Below are 13,914 nucleotides of genomic sequence, written 5' to 3'. Positions count from 1 at the left end.
AAAATGAAAGGCTTCTGGCTATTTGCTATGGAGCCCGGTTAGTTGCTATGGGCAACCATTATACTTGTTGGCATTACCCATTTCTCACAGCAGTCTAGTTAAAAAAATGAAAGCAGCCAGGTTGGTTGCTATGAGCAACCAGATGTTCTATATGCTGCATCTTCTTCAAACACCAGCATTCCATTGCAGTGCACACTTTAAAAACGAAAGGCCCCTGGCTGGTTGCTATGGAGTTTGGCTGGTTACCATTGGCAACCAGATGTTCTATATTAAACATCTTCGACACACTAGCCTCCCATTGCAGTGCACAGATAAATAATGAAAGGCCCCTGGCTGGTTGCTATGAGAAACCACGAGTTCTGAACTGCAGTGCACAGTTAAAAAAAACTAAAAGGCCTCTTCCAGTTGCTATTGGCAACCCCCAGTTCTCTACTCAGCCCTTTCCCTACATCCTAGGCAGCCATAATGGGCTTCAGTCAGAACTCCCAGAAACTTCTACCCCAGCCTAATAGCAAACACCTGGTACCCTCTCCCCGCCTCCCCATTGGCTGGCCAGCCTTGTTGTTGATCTTCCTCTGCCTGGCCCGCCCACCGAGCCAACTCAGAGCCGTGGATAGGCCGATGCGCGAGCGCACGCTCCGGCCACGCTCCCGTGACTGTCACCTACACCGGCCAATCGCCTTCGCGCATGGGACCAGGCGTCTCGGTGAAGCCAATAGGCGAGTCGTATAGAGGAGAAGGGGGTGGGACTGTAGGAGGCCAAGTGCGCGCTGCTGGTAAACACTGAGCGCCTCGTGTGACACAGAGGAGAGAGAAGGAGGCTGCACAGCACTGGGACTCCGCACACCAGGCACTGGTAGGGGGGTGTGGACGTGTCCTTTAATTCCTTCTATTATATATGAAGTGTGTGTATTCTGCGTGTACTCTGCTCTACTTTTATCCCTGTGAGTGAGTTTTTATTGCAGCCCTCAGCAGACATCAGAGAGACTCTCCATTGGGAGGATCAGGCACCAGTGCAGAGATCTGGCTATACATGAGTAGATGGGCTGTGTGTGATAACTGCTGACCCCCAGAATGGGTTTGTAGTCCATTGCAGTGACCACATCTGACAGATGGGTGGTCCGGGCCAGTAACCCCCCCCTCCCCCATTCAGGGGCCACAGGCCAGTCATCCAGGACCCCACGTGTCCTGCCAGATTCTGCCCTGAAGGAACTGTATACAGATGGCAGAGGAAGTCCAAACATTGCCATACACCTTACAATCTAATTTAAAGGTGACCATACACCTTACAATCTGATTGTATGATCTCCTTTAGATCTACCATCAATTCAGTAGTGCATAGACCTAATGGGTTGATACAAGATGAATGGATTATTTTGGTTGGCCTCATGTTACATAGCTTTGGTAAGTGTAAAGGTGGATTGTACAGTCAGATTATATAGTGTATGGCCAGCTTTGGATTTACCATTTCTATGTAATATGAGGACAGACCTCTAAGGATAAGTCTAGGCAAAACCTAACTAACGCTAAACCTGCTCTGTGCCACAATCTAACCCTGTAAAGCAGAAATCCCTGTACTTACCTATTCTGCAGCCCATCTGGTCCCACGCTGAGCTGTTGGCGAAAACGGAAGCTCCATAGTAAGTCTATAGGTGACACCCCTTCCTATTTATTTCACAGCCGTTGTCGGTCCATCGCTGGAAACACCGGACCGGATCGGCTGCAGAAAAGGTAAGCAGCGATTTGTGCTTTACGGGGTTAGATAGATTAGGGTTAGAATGTGGGACAGAGCAGGTTTAGCGTTTGTTGGGTTTTGCCTGGACTTATCCTTTAACAATCCATTCAACTTGTATCAAACCTGTCAGGCACCTGACATGACCTAGTTGATGGGAGATCCTAAGGAGCTTGTACAATCAGATTGTATAGGGAGCTTTAGATTGAAGAAAGCTATGAAATATGACAAGCAACCGAAATTGTCCAATCAGTTTGTTCTCGGGCAGCCCGGGCACTAAGCAGCTTTTGGTGGGTCAGAAGGAGATTGTACAATCCGATTGGTATTGTGTGTGTTGTCTGCAGATTTCTGCATTTATAGACCCCTTAAAGGGATCCTGCCCGGAGGGAATCTTGTAGGCTTCCCCAATTTTTTTTTTCTTTTAATGCCAGCTGATTGGCTGCTATGGGGATTCTCTGCCTTCACACTCGAAGCTGCTGACCTGGAACTTGCACAGGGGTGGAGAATCCTTGATTTTCTCCGACTTCCATTTGTTGTGATTATTCCAGGTCTGTGACTTGGACGTAATGAAGATAGCCAGCCAGCTAGTATTTTCCAGAGGCAGCAAGCGGTGGTTTATTTCTCGAATGAAGGCTGTAGATTGGTAAAACAATTCCTGGGGTTGTGCTCTGTGGTGTGCAGAGGTATGTGTAATGGGGAGATTCTCATCAACTTGCTGGAATCTGTGTTGTGTGTAAGGAGATCAAGAATGGCGGTTCCAGAGGTGACGAGGGATCGGCGATGCTGGATATGAAGGATTTATTTGCTATTTTAATGTAGAAGCCGGCGGATAGCGATGATGATGATGTTGCAGTTAATACCCTCTCCACACTTCCTATTGAATTCTATGTAATTCTTCACATCAGTGTGCTAAAGTCCTGCATGCTGTATCTTTGGTGATTTCTATAGGAAACGCATCAAAAAACACCCGTGGTGCGTTTTTTGAGTGACATGTCCAAGTTTCACAGGTGCATGCTGGGAGTCGGGAATCAAGAAAATGTGTTAGAAATAGTATATTGCCCCATTGTGAAAGGGCCTTCTCACAATGCCTGTGTTGAGACTTGGAGGTTTTTGTCTTGTAGGGTTTTAGTCATTTTTGTAAAATTCATTTGACTAACAGTACCCGGGGGACTCACAATGTATGGGGGTCACCACAGTGTTTTGGACAGGTTCTATGAGATTTGTTGTCACCTAATCTCTTGAAGCAGTGGTTGTCAACTTGTTATAGGAGACCTCAAGTCCATCACTTAACACTGCCAAAGGGCCACACATAATATTCAGTTCATGTATTACAGAAGTTTGTCTGGGATGGCAGGCGTGCTACTGGAGATGGTCAGAGACTATTGACGTATTACAGAGGACCAAGAGCATGCTCTATGAGTTGTTGGAGTTTAGGGATGTGATTTTGGAGATGGTCATAAGCCCCGTACACACGTACCGATTGTCGGCCATAAATATTCGGCCGATTGTCGGCTTGTTAGTATGATGCTTCCGACAACCGACTGCAACTTTTCGGCCGAACAAAATCTGGTGTGCATGCTATAAAATTTTTGTTGGCCGTCCCCGGAACGGCCGATTGTTCGTCAGTCAGTACAGATTTCGGCCGACAAAAAGCAGATGAGCAAGACTGGGCATGCTCAGAGAAGAAAAAACACACGGAAAGTTAACCATCACATGACATCACTTCTGAAGTTGGTTGTTGTTGGCCGACAAAATTTGTGTGCAGTCTTGAGCACTTTTCAACCAACACGACAGCACTGGACAAAAGACAGCCGATCGTTCGGCCGACAATCGGTGCGTGTGTACAGGGCTATAGACTGGAGACAGGTTACATGAGCCTGCTGGATGGAGATCACGGCTATTACAGCCCTTCTACATGCCAGTGAATCTCTGCTCCATACAGCCCCTGAAAAGATGCTCCGGATCTCCTTTTAGGAAAGGTTAATTTATATTGATTTAATGTTGTGTCTTTTTTATTTTAACAAATAAGTTAGAGCAGTTTAAAATTTAGGATGAAAAATAGTACAGCTCAGTAATTTTTCCAAAACGAGTGAAGTCGGGTAAAAATGGGGACCTGCAAGTCAGCTGAGTAGCCGTGCGGAGATCGGCGGTGTGACGGTTTCATGTACAATGGATCCTCGCAGATCTCTCTGTACCATCTGAGGGGTGTGGTATGCTATGCTGTGTGTACAGAAACATGCTGGCTGCTTTATTTTCTTCTCTGCAGAGTTTTAACCTGTTTTTGACTTCCAAGACGGAGAGATGTGACCAGAAGGATATGACGTGCCCAGGCTGATATTTCTGCGACTTTATCATTTCTAGAACACAGATACAATTGAAAGAACGCACAGAAAAGACAGGCCGTGTAGAGTACAGTTGTCTGTGGCTGGGTAACTTGTTGTTGAACAAATCACTTGTTAGTCTCCTGGAATTTTTTTCTTTTATAAACTTGGCACATGGCCCTGGGTTAGTCACTGCTGGCAGAGCCTGGGGATAAGACTGACGGAGCAAGCTGTGAATCTAGGGCAGACTATTGTGTGTTACACAAGGACAGTGTCCGCAGTACTGTCGCACATTGACACTCCATACGTTTAGATTTGGAACGCAGTGAGCACCTTGTTTGGACAGCGGTGCGGTTTTTATGGTGACAGGTTTATTGGATGACGTGGTCTTCTGACCTCGGCAGCTTGACCGATTCAACTACTCCACTCATGAATGTACTTAGGCTGGAATGCACGCAGGTGGTTTTTTTTTTTTTTTTTTTTTTTTTCATTCAACCATTGGGTTTTTAGTTTTCCCGCATGATCGTGCGACACAAGCTGGTCTAACGACCAGCTTTTGTTAAAACAGCGAAGAGTACATGCATGCCGAACGTCAGTTGTTTTCCTGCCGAACGTCTTTCCGTACATGTGTACCCGGCTTAAGTCTCTAAGCTCAGTATGTTGTGGGGCATGCCAGAGTCTTTTTAAGGTGTCTGCACACATCACAATGTTCAATATAGCAATTGTTTACATCATTGGTCTCTAAACTGCATCCCTTTGCTTTCTTTTATCTGGGCCTTGGAGCACTATTGCATTAACTGAGACCAACCTTGCGGTAAAATTCCCCTCACTGACACCAATGATGTGGCACAATTCCTCGAAATGACCAATGATAGGACACAATTCTTCCAAATGATTCCAATGCTGGGGCACAATTTCTCCCAATGACACAAACTGTGGGGCTCCCAATGACTCCATTGATGGGACACCGTTGCTCCCAATGATGGAGCCCAACGACACCAATAATGGGGCACAATTCCTCCCGCTGACACCAATGATGGGGCATTGTTTTTTCCCACTGCCCCCAGGACATTTTCTACTCCCAATGGCCACAGTCCAGCCTCCCTAAAGTCTGAAGGACAGTAAACTGGCACTTTGTTTAGAAAGTTTGGAGACCCCTGTTTAGATGAGATTTATCTTCCAGAAATCAGTTGCATTAACTGGGCAATTTGATTAGTAAATTTGTTCATGGTGCAAGATAAATAAAAATTTTAGCGAATTGCTGTACAGGGGATGTTTTTTTCCCCCCAGTTATTTGAAGTGTAAGAACACAACGAGGTTGATTTACTAAAACTGGAAAGCGCAAAATCTGCTGCAGCTCTGCTTGGTAACCAATCCGCTTCTAACTTCAGCTTGTTCAATTTAGGCTCTGTTCACATGTAGGCGTTTTGGGGCGTTTTTGGGGAGTTTTTCTGCTCTAGGATCAGCTCTCAAAACGCCCAACAAGACAAATCCTATTCATTTCAATGGCCCCTGTTCATATCTGAGCATTTTGACGCTGTAAGCAAAACGCCCAACGCTCAAAAAAGTACATGAGCTTCTTTTTGGGCAGATTACAGGCGTTTTCCATTGGTTTCTATTCAATCTAAAAACGCCTGCACAAAAAACGCCTGTAAATCGCGGTAAAAATCGATGTAAAAAACGCTACGCTCAGGTGTGAATGTAGCCTTAAGCTTTGGGAAAAAAACAAACAAAAAAAAAAACTGAAGCTGAATAAATCTAAACAAGGCTACACCAAATTGTGCATTCTCCAGTTTTAGTAAATCAACCCCACTGACTTTTCCATGTCTCTTCAACTTCTGAACACTAAGTAGCATGTAAAAATGTGGGGCTGGTCTAGCTAGGACTAAAGCAAATGTCCCTAAGGCTCCATTCACACCTGGGCGTTTTTGAGCATTTTTCAGCTCCGAAAACGCTATAAAAAAAAAAAAAAAAAAAAAAATAAAACTCCCCAACAAGTAAAACCCCATTCATTTAAATGGCCCCTGTTCACATCTGAGCGTTTTAACGCCTGAAGCAAAACGCCTGTAGCTGAAAAAAGTGCATGAGCTTCTTTTTGGACTGATTACCAGCGTTTTTCATAGATGTCAATGCCTGCCTCCAAAAACACCTGAAAATCGCGGTAAAAAACACGCGAAAATGCTACGCTCAAGTGTGAATGCAGCCTAAGAGGGGAGGACTGATGAAGATACTTAAATTATATTAGTAAACAAGTTGTAGTGGCCAGAAACCGTCAACAAATGTCAGCATACTACAGAAAAATTTGAACTAACTGATTTGAAAAATTAAAAGGAATAAAAAAAATAGATGAAAGTGGAGAACAGATATCGCCTACCCTCCTCTGAATTTTGTTCAGAGACTTCCCCCTCTGCTATGTTTCTCTGTCGGGGTGTTTAGTTGCCATCCTTTCTCCATGATTGGGGAGATCTAATCCATATTTTGTGTGTAGTTTGTTGTTGGGGGTGGGGAGATTAATGTGTGAAAGAAGATCCTAATAGCCTATCCACTCTTGTTTGTTTCACTGTAGAATTTATGCTCCAATGAAATGCCATGTGGATGCTTCCCATCTCTGAAGGGCATGGCTTTCTATCACACAATGCTTTACAGCTCTGATTGTGTATATTCTGCAGAAGAACCTCTGCAGACATGGAATCGGGGGGCCATTGCAATAAAGCTTGCAATCTAAACTGTACCAGAGTCATGTATGCAGAGCTAGAATATAAGTAAAGACATAGCTGTGCAGTGATTGCAACACTAGCGATCATGCAGGCTGAAGTTCTGCATTTGTAAGGCTCGCTCCTTGTTGCACACGCTGTTGTGGGAGGTCGGCAGAATGAGTGGCAGTAGCAGAAGGGATGACTATTTGCTCCCGCTCCCTTAGTTACATTTGCCCTTGTGGTTCCTAACCTGGTGTCTTACAGGTCTGTATTGTTGTGATTGGCTGCGTTCCGCCTGGCTTATGAATGTCAGTGCTTGTTGGGATGTTGGAAAGGCGCTTGCCAAAGGGAGTGTTGCAATGGATTTGTTTTCTGTTACTTTTGCTTAACCACTTAAGCCCCGGAGGATTTGGCTGCTAAACGACCAGAGGGTATTTTGCGATTCGGCACTGCGTGACTTTAACGGACAATTGCGCGGTCGTGCGACGCTGTACCTAAACGAATTTGGCGTCCTTTTTTTCCCACAAACAGAGCTTTCTTTTGGCGGTATTTGATCACCTGTGCGATTTTTTGATCACGCGCTATAAACAAAAAAAGAGCGTAAATTTTGCAAAAATAGCAATATTTTTCCCTTTTTTTTATATGAAATTCCCCCAAAAAAAAATGTAAAAATCAAAATTTTTTAATATTTTCGGCCAATTTGTTTTATGCTACCTATGTTTGGTAAAAAAAATCGCAAAAAGCGTATTTTGATTGGTTTGCGCAAAAGTTATTGCGTTTACTAACAAAGGGAAACATTTTTGTCATTTTTGTTGTTTTTTTTTTTAACGCGTAATGGCGGCGATCTGCGATTTTTTTTTTTTTTTTTTTTTTTTTTGCGGTACTGCGACATTGCGGCGGACAGATCGGACCCTTGACTGACATTTGTGACACTTTTGGGGTCACCAGTGACATTTCTACAGTAATCAGTGCTATATATATGCACTGTTACTGTAAAAATACACTGGTAGTGAAGGGGTTAACTTTATTTGAGAGGGAGGGGCTGTGTGTGTCCCTAGGGGCGTGATTCTAACTGTGATTGGCTGTGGCTTCAACTGTATGCAGAGTGATCAATGGATCTACATAGTAGATCCATGTGATCATCTCTCATACAGAGAGGAGAATGACAGGCAGCTTGTTTACACAAGCTGCCTGACTTTCTCCTTCTCCCCCGCCGATCGCAGAGTGGCCGGCGGCGATCGGGTCCGCCGGTCACACGCGCGGGGGGGTCCGTGACCACGCGGGAGCGGGAGCGCGCCTCCGGCGGCGCGCGCTCGCTCCCAAAACCCTCACAGGCGAGCGACGTAGACCTACGTCACTTTGCCTGTGAGGGGCTGACCGCCGCCGTAGATAGTCGTGCGGCGGTCGGCAAGTGGTTAAAGTAACATTACTGGACAGAGATTTTATGATTTGGAATTTACGTTTGAAGCAAAAAAAGTTACAAACTTTTTGCGGTTGTAGCAGTGAAGTGAGTTTGGCCATCGGAGGTCGCTGTTCTTTTTTGGGGGTTCTACATTCAGTTTGTCCTACAGAGTAGAAAAGAAAAGTCATTGAAGTGTAGGTCCAGATGTTAACCAAATTTCCCTCAGATATCCCTTTCCCCCTCTAGAGCATATCCTAGTATTCATTTTTATTATATATCAATTTTTTTTTCTTTTCTTATACCTTGTTACTGTTGTGAGAAATGGCTTTTATAACTGGCAGAAACATTGATTGATTTGCTGAGAACAACTCTGTGTATGAGCTAGGGATTGATTTATCGGTGGGGCCGATATTCACTTTTTTTGATGTATTGGCCACAAACTTGCCGCTATGACCGATTGTTTGTTTTTTTTTTTTTCCTTCAAGCAGTTGTACCGGGTTGATGCCTCTAGCTGCAGGCACCATTGTTTAGAGCCGGCTTTCTTGTAATGACAGCCGATGCGATGCGCCTGAGGGGGAGGGGATGTCCCAACGGGAGACCCGAGCAACCATGTCCACTGGCTGGCCGAAGACCCAGTCAAAGCCGCATTCGGCTCTGATGGGGTCTCCGATGTAAAAACCTGGATCAATGTCATGACATCACTTCCAGGTACTGGTGCCTTAAAGGCGCCAGATAAAAAAAAAAAAAAAAAACAGCCAAACTTGCCGTTTTTTTGAATGCTTTTAAGTGCAGAGGAAGGGTTTGGGGTCTTTAAGACCCCAGATCCCTCCATAAAGAGTACCTGTCACTGCAAATTACTGTCAATTTATTTTAAAAGGACAGTGTAAAAATAAAAACTTTAAATGTGCAGAATATTAGCACCTAATATCGGCTATCAGCCTGAAGCGTGGCTGGAAAATGGATATCGACCCTGAAAAAATGATTATCAAGCGATCCCTAGTATGCACTTAAAGTGGTTGTAAATGCACAAGGTTTTTTTTTTTTTTACCTTCATGCATTATATGCATGAAGGTAAAAAATCTTCTGTGTGCAGCAGCCCCCCTACTACTTACCTGAGCCCCCTCTCGATTCAGAGATGCCAATGAGAGCCTTGCCTCTCCGGGGACTCGCAATCCTGATTGGCTTTTGGCAGCAGCGGGAGCCATTGGCTCCCACTGCTGTCAATCGCAGCCAGTGAGCCAATTTAGAAGATGGAGGGAGCGGGACTGAGCCGTGGCTAGGTGTGTGAATAGACACATACAGCTGTGGCTCATGAGGGTGCCTGCTTGGATGCCCCTAGAGCAAGCTGCTTGCTGTGGGGGCACCTGGCAGGAGGGAGGGGCCAGGAGCGCTGGCAGGAGACCCGGAAAGAGGAGCATCCAGGCTGCTCTGTGCAAAACCATTACACAGAGCCGGTAAGTATAACATAACATGTTTAAAAAGAAAAAAAAAAGGCTTTAATATCGTTTTAAAGTGGGATATAGGGGGGAGTTCTGAAGTCCCGCTGGTGGCTGCTTAGAATTTCAGTGCACTAGATTTGTTGTATGCCCAAGAAGCATGTTAGAATCTCAATGGATGTCTAAAGCCATTCATAGATGGATCGAATCTCAGCCAGTCCAGCAGGAACATATCCATCTGGTTGTACTGAAGTCTATTGATCTACCTCGGCACAACCAGCCTATCAGATTTTTTTTTTTTCATGTGATTTACTGCCAGCGGCCAAAGCTGCTGGCAATTGTCATGTTCTGCCAGCAGAACACAATAGCACTGTCGGAGGGATTCCTCCTTCAACACTCTCTATTGACGAGGGCAGGAAAGAAAACTGCATAATCTTTGGGCTGCTTAAAGGATAAGTTTAACTTTTTAAAAAAGTAATGCCCACATTTTTGCAGGTAAAAAAAGTGCATTTATTTATATTTAATAATGAGCCTGTAAAGCATTGCACCAATGATCAGCAGATCACAGGTGCAATCTCAGGCTCCTGCAAACTGTCATTAAAGCGGTCTGCCTGTACCTCGTATGGGCAGCTACTTACTAAGGGGTTTCTTCACTAAAGCTAGAGAGGGCAGAATTGGTCACAATTCTGCAGAGAAACCAATTGGCTTCTGACCTCAGCTTGTTTAATTAAGCTTTAGGCCCCTTTCACACTTATGCAACACGATTTTGTTGCGAATCGCAGCGCGATTTTGACGCGATTTTGAGCAATGGCTCGGCTATATACCTCAAAACGCATTAAAATCGTGCCAAAGTAGTGCAGGAACTACTTTGAAGTCGGTGCAACTTCAAAAGGCACTGATATGAATTAGGGCTGCCACGACGCCGCCGCGCCGCTTGAAGCATTGCCGGCCGGGTGAAATTTCCCCGCCGGGCTCCGTCGGAGACGAGAGGTGAGCGCTGACCGTCTCCAGCACCCCTGTACTCCCTGTACTGCCACAGCTTCTGCCGCAACACATTCGCCATCCTCCCCGATCACCCAGCTGCGGCGCTACACCGGCTTGTAATGGCCTGTACTAGGTGGGAGGGCTTACTGGGGGGTCTGTACTGGGAGGGGGGGCTTACTAAGTGGTCTGTACAGTACAGACCACTTAGTAAGCCCCCCTCCCAGTACAGACCCCCAGTAAGCCCTCCCACCTAGTACAGACCCCTTAGTAAGCCCCCCCCTTCCAGTGCAGACCCCTCAGTAAGCCCTCCCACCCAGTACAGACCACTTAGTAAGCCCCCCCCTCCCAGTGCAGACCCCCTCAGTAAGCCCTGTACTAGGTGGGAGGGCTTACTAAGGGGTCTGAACTGGGAGGGGGGCTTACTAAGGGGTCTGTACTGGGTGGAAGGGCTTACTGGGGGGTCTGTACTGGGAGGGGGGGCTTACTAAGGGGTCTGTACTAGGTTGGAGGGCTTACTGAGGGGTCTGTACTAGTGTACTGGGAGGGGGGCTTACTAAGTGGTCTGTACAGTACAGACCACTTAGTAAGCCCCCCTTCCAGTACAGACCCCTCAGTAAGCCCTCCCACCCAGTACAGACCCCTTAGTAAGCCCCCCTCCCAGTGCAGACCCCTCAGTAAGCCCTCCCACCCAGTACATACTGTAGGGGTCTGTACTGGGAGGGGGGTTTAGTAAGTGGTCTGTACTAGGTGGGAGGGCTTACTGAGGGGTCTGTACTGGGGGGGGGCTTAGTAAGTGGTATGTACTAGGTGGGAGGGCTTACTGAGGGGTCTGAACTGGGGGGGGGCTTAGTAAGTGGTATGTACTAGGTGGGAGGGCTTACTGAGGGGTCTGAACTGGGAGGGGGGCTTACTAAGGGGTCTGTACTGGGTGGGAGGGCTTACTGGGGGGGTCTGTACTGGGAGGGGGGGCTTACTAAGTGGTCTGTACTAGGTGGGAGGGCTTACTGTGGGGGTCTGTACTGGGAGGGGGGCTTACTGAGGGGCCTGTAGTGGGAGGGGGGGCTTACTGAGGGGTCTGTATTAATTACAGGATTAATTAGCTAATCAAAAAAACACTAAATTAAGCAAATAAAATAAAAATAATCGTTAGATTAGTTGACTAATCGTAAAAATAATCGATAGATTAGTCGACAGACAAATTAATCGTTAGTTGCAGCCCTAATATGAATGGGACTCATTGAAAATAATGGAAAACGATTTGTCATGCGATTTTTTTTTTTTTTTTTTTTTTTTTTTTTTTTTTTTTTTTTTTTTTTTCTTCCGGTCCAAAATCGCGGGACAAGTCGCACTAGTGTGAAAGGGGCCTTAGCAATAAAACCTGGAAGCTGGTAGGTTTCTCTGGAGAATTGTGACTATTTTTGCCCGATCTAGCTTTAGTAAATAAACCCCTAAATGACTGCATTTTTTTAAATTCTGCATGCATCTTTTTTCAGCTGAAAACGCAGGCATAGCAGCTCAAGCCCATTCACATCAATGGGCTGCTATGCCTGTGCAAATGTGGGCCCCCAACCCGCATACATGTGAACCAGGCCTAAAGCAATAGTAAAGTCATTAATTGGTTAAACCTGCAGGAGGACCGGTGTTTTTATCTATTAATGACTTTACTATTGCTTTAGGCCTGGTTCACATGTATGCGGGTTGGGGGCCCACATTTGCACAGGCATAGCAGCCCATTGATGTGAATGGGCTTGAGCTGCTATGCCTGCGTTTTCAGCTGAAAAAAGATGCATGCAGAATTTAAAAAAATGCAGTGGCCATGAAATCCATCCTTCTTTTGCACCATGCGACTTACCTGCCGTTGCTGCACACGCAAACTGTTTTTAAATGCCGTGCCCACATATACAAAAAATGCAGAAAGCTTGCCAGAGCAGGAACTGCAGGTTAGTCGCATGGTGCAAAAGCAGGATGGATTTCAAGGCCACTGAATTTTAAAAAAATGCTGCATGCACCTTTTTTCTGCGGAAAATGAGGGCATAGCAGCCCGTTCAAATCAATGGGCTGCTATGCCTGTGCAAATGTGGGCCGCCAACCCGCATACATGTGAACCGCCAACCCGCATACATGTGAACCACCAACCCGCATACATGTGAACCAGGCCTAAAGCAATAGTAAAGTAATTTATAAACAACACCTCCTTCAGGTTTAACCACTTCTTGACCACAAGGATTTGCCCTCTTAATGACCAGGCCATCGGATCGGAGCCGAGCGCCAGGACCAGTTATCACCAGTTAGGCCAGACACTGCTTGATGACCTATTTTAGGCCTGGTTCACAGAGTCTGTACTGACTGACTATATAATAATGTGCATAAGTGAACCAAAGCCCCTAAATTCAGCAATGAAATTGAAGTGAGGTGGAAATTTAATAATTTAAATTTAATAATAGAATACCGTGATAATACCGTATACCGTGGCTAAACCTTAATCAATTAATCGCAGCATGAAAATCTGATACCGTCACAAGCCTAATTGAGTGGCAGATGGTACATGTACAGATAAACTCCTGAGCAATAATATGCACTGTATGACAATAAACATTCTTATCAAAAGCTGAGGATTTTTAATAACCTGAGTTGTGATTTGCAACTGGATCAGCAATTCTTCCAAAATCTGAGGTAGCAACGATCCCTTTACAGCTCAGGGGCCACATATAAATAACAACTAATCTGGGGAGGGTCCTGGTGTTCCTAACCGCTTTCATTGATAAGGGATTTGGTAAGGCTAGCCATACATGCAACGATCTCTCCTGCAGGCTAAATGTGAGAAATCAATTCAATACTCCAGGGATCTTCAAACTACGGCCCTCCAGCTGTTGTAGAACTACACCTCCCATTAAGCATTGTAAAACTCTGACCTTTACAGACCTGACTAGACATGATGGGAATTGTAGTTCCTGAACTGGAGGGCCATAATATGAAGACCCCTGCTCAAAGCTAACTGGCATAGATGGAAGAATCTCCACTGTCGATTTACTGTATTCAGACAGCCACCCCGCAGCTGCCTGAGTTCCTGTGCCACCCCGCAGCTGCCTGAGTTCCTGTGCCACCCCGCAGCTGCCTGAATTCCTGTGCCACCCCGCAGCTGCCTGAATTCCTGTGCCACCCCGCAGCTGCCTGAATTCCTGTGCCACCCCGCAGCTGCCTGAATTCCTGAGCCGTGAATGCATCTGATTGGATGCTGTCGCAGTTTAGCCAACCTTTATCCTCAAGGCTCAGTGGAGTTTTGTTGATCTGAGTGGTGCCGACAGGTCCACCTACATACAGCTTGGGGCAGAAATTTCTCATC

The 13,914-nt window shown here is 45.8% G+C and overlaps 1 protein-coding gene across 3 annotated transcripts in view; it reads left to right on the top strand.

The window, feature by feature from the left end:
* Window positions 1-741: 741 nt before the first annotated feature.
* The window catches only part of COQ8A (coenzyme Q8A), a 118,694-nt gene continuing 105,521 nt past the window's right edge, over window positions 742-13,914 (top strand). Inside the window, exon 1 of one of the 3 annotated variants that reach the window (XM_082248858.1) lies at window positions 742-856. The gene's annotated coding sequence lies outside the window, so the exon portion shown is untranslated. Of the gene's footprint in view, window positions 857-6,903; window positions 7,014-13,914 lie in introns of those variants that run through there. The other 2 variants (XM_082248859.1, XM_082248860.1) reach the window with 2 other exon arrangements.

This window comes from Pelophylax lessonae (genome assembly GCF_965119305.1).
Source record: "Pelophylax lessonae genome assembly, chromosome: 3".
Classification (NCBI taxonomy): domain Eukaryota; kingdom Metazoa; phylum Chordata; class Amphibia; order Anura; family Ranidae; genus Pelophylax; species Pelophylax lessonae.
Note: the sequence above shows the minus strand (reverse complement) of the source record. Positions and strands in the feature narration are given on the sequence as shown.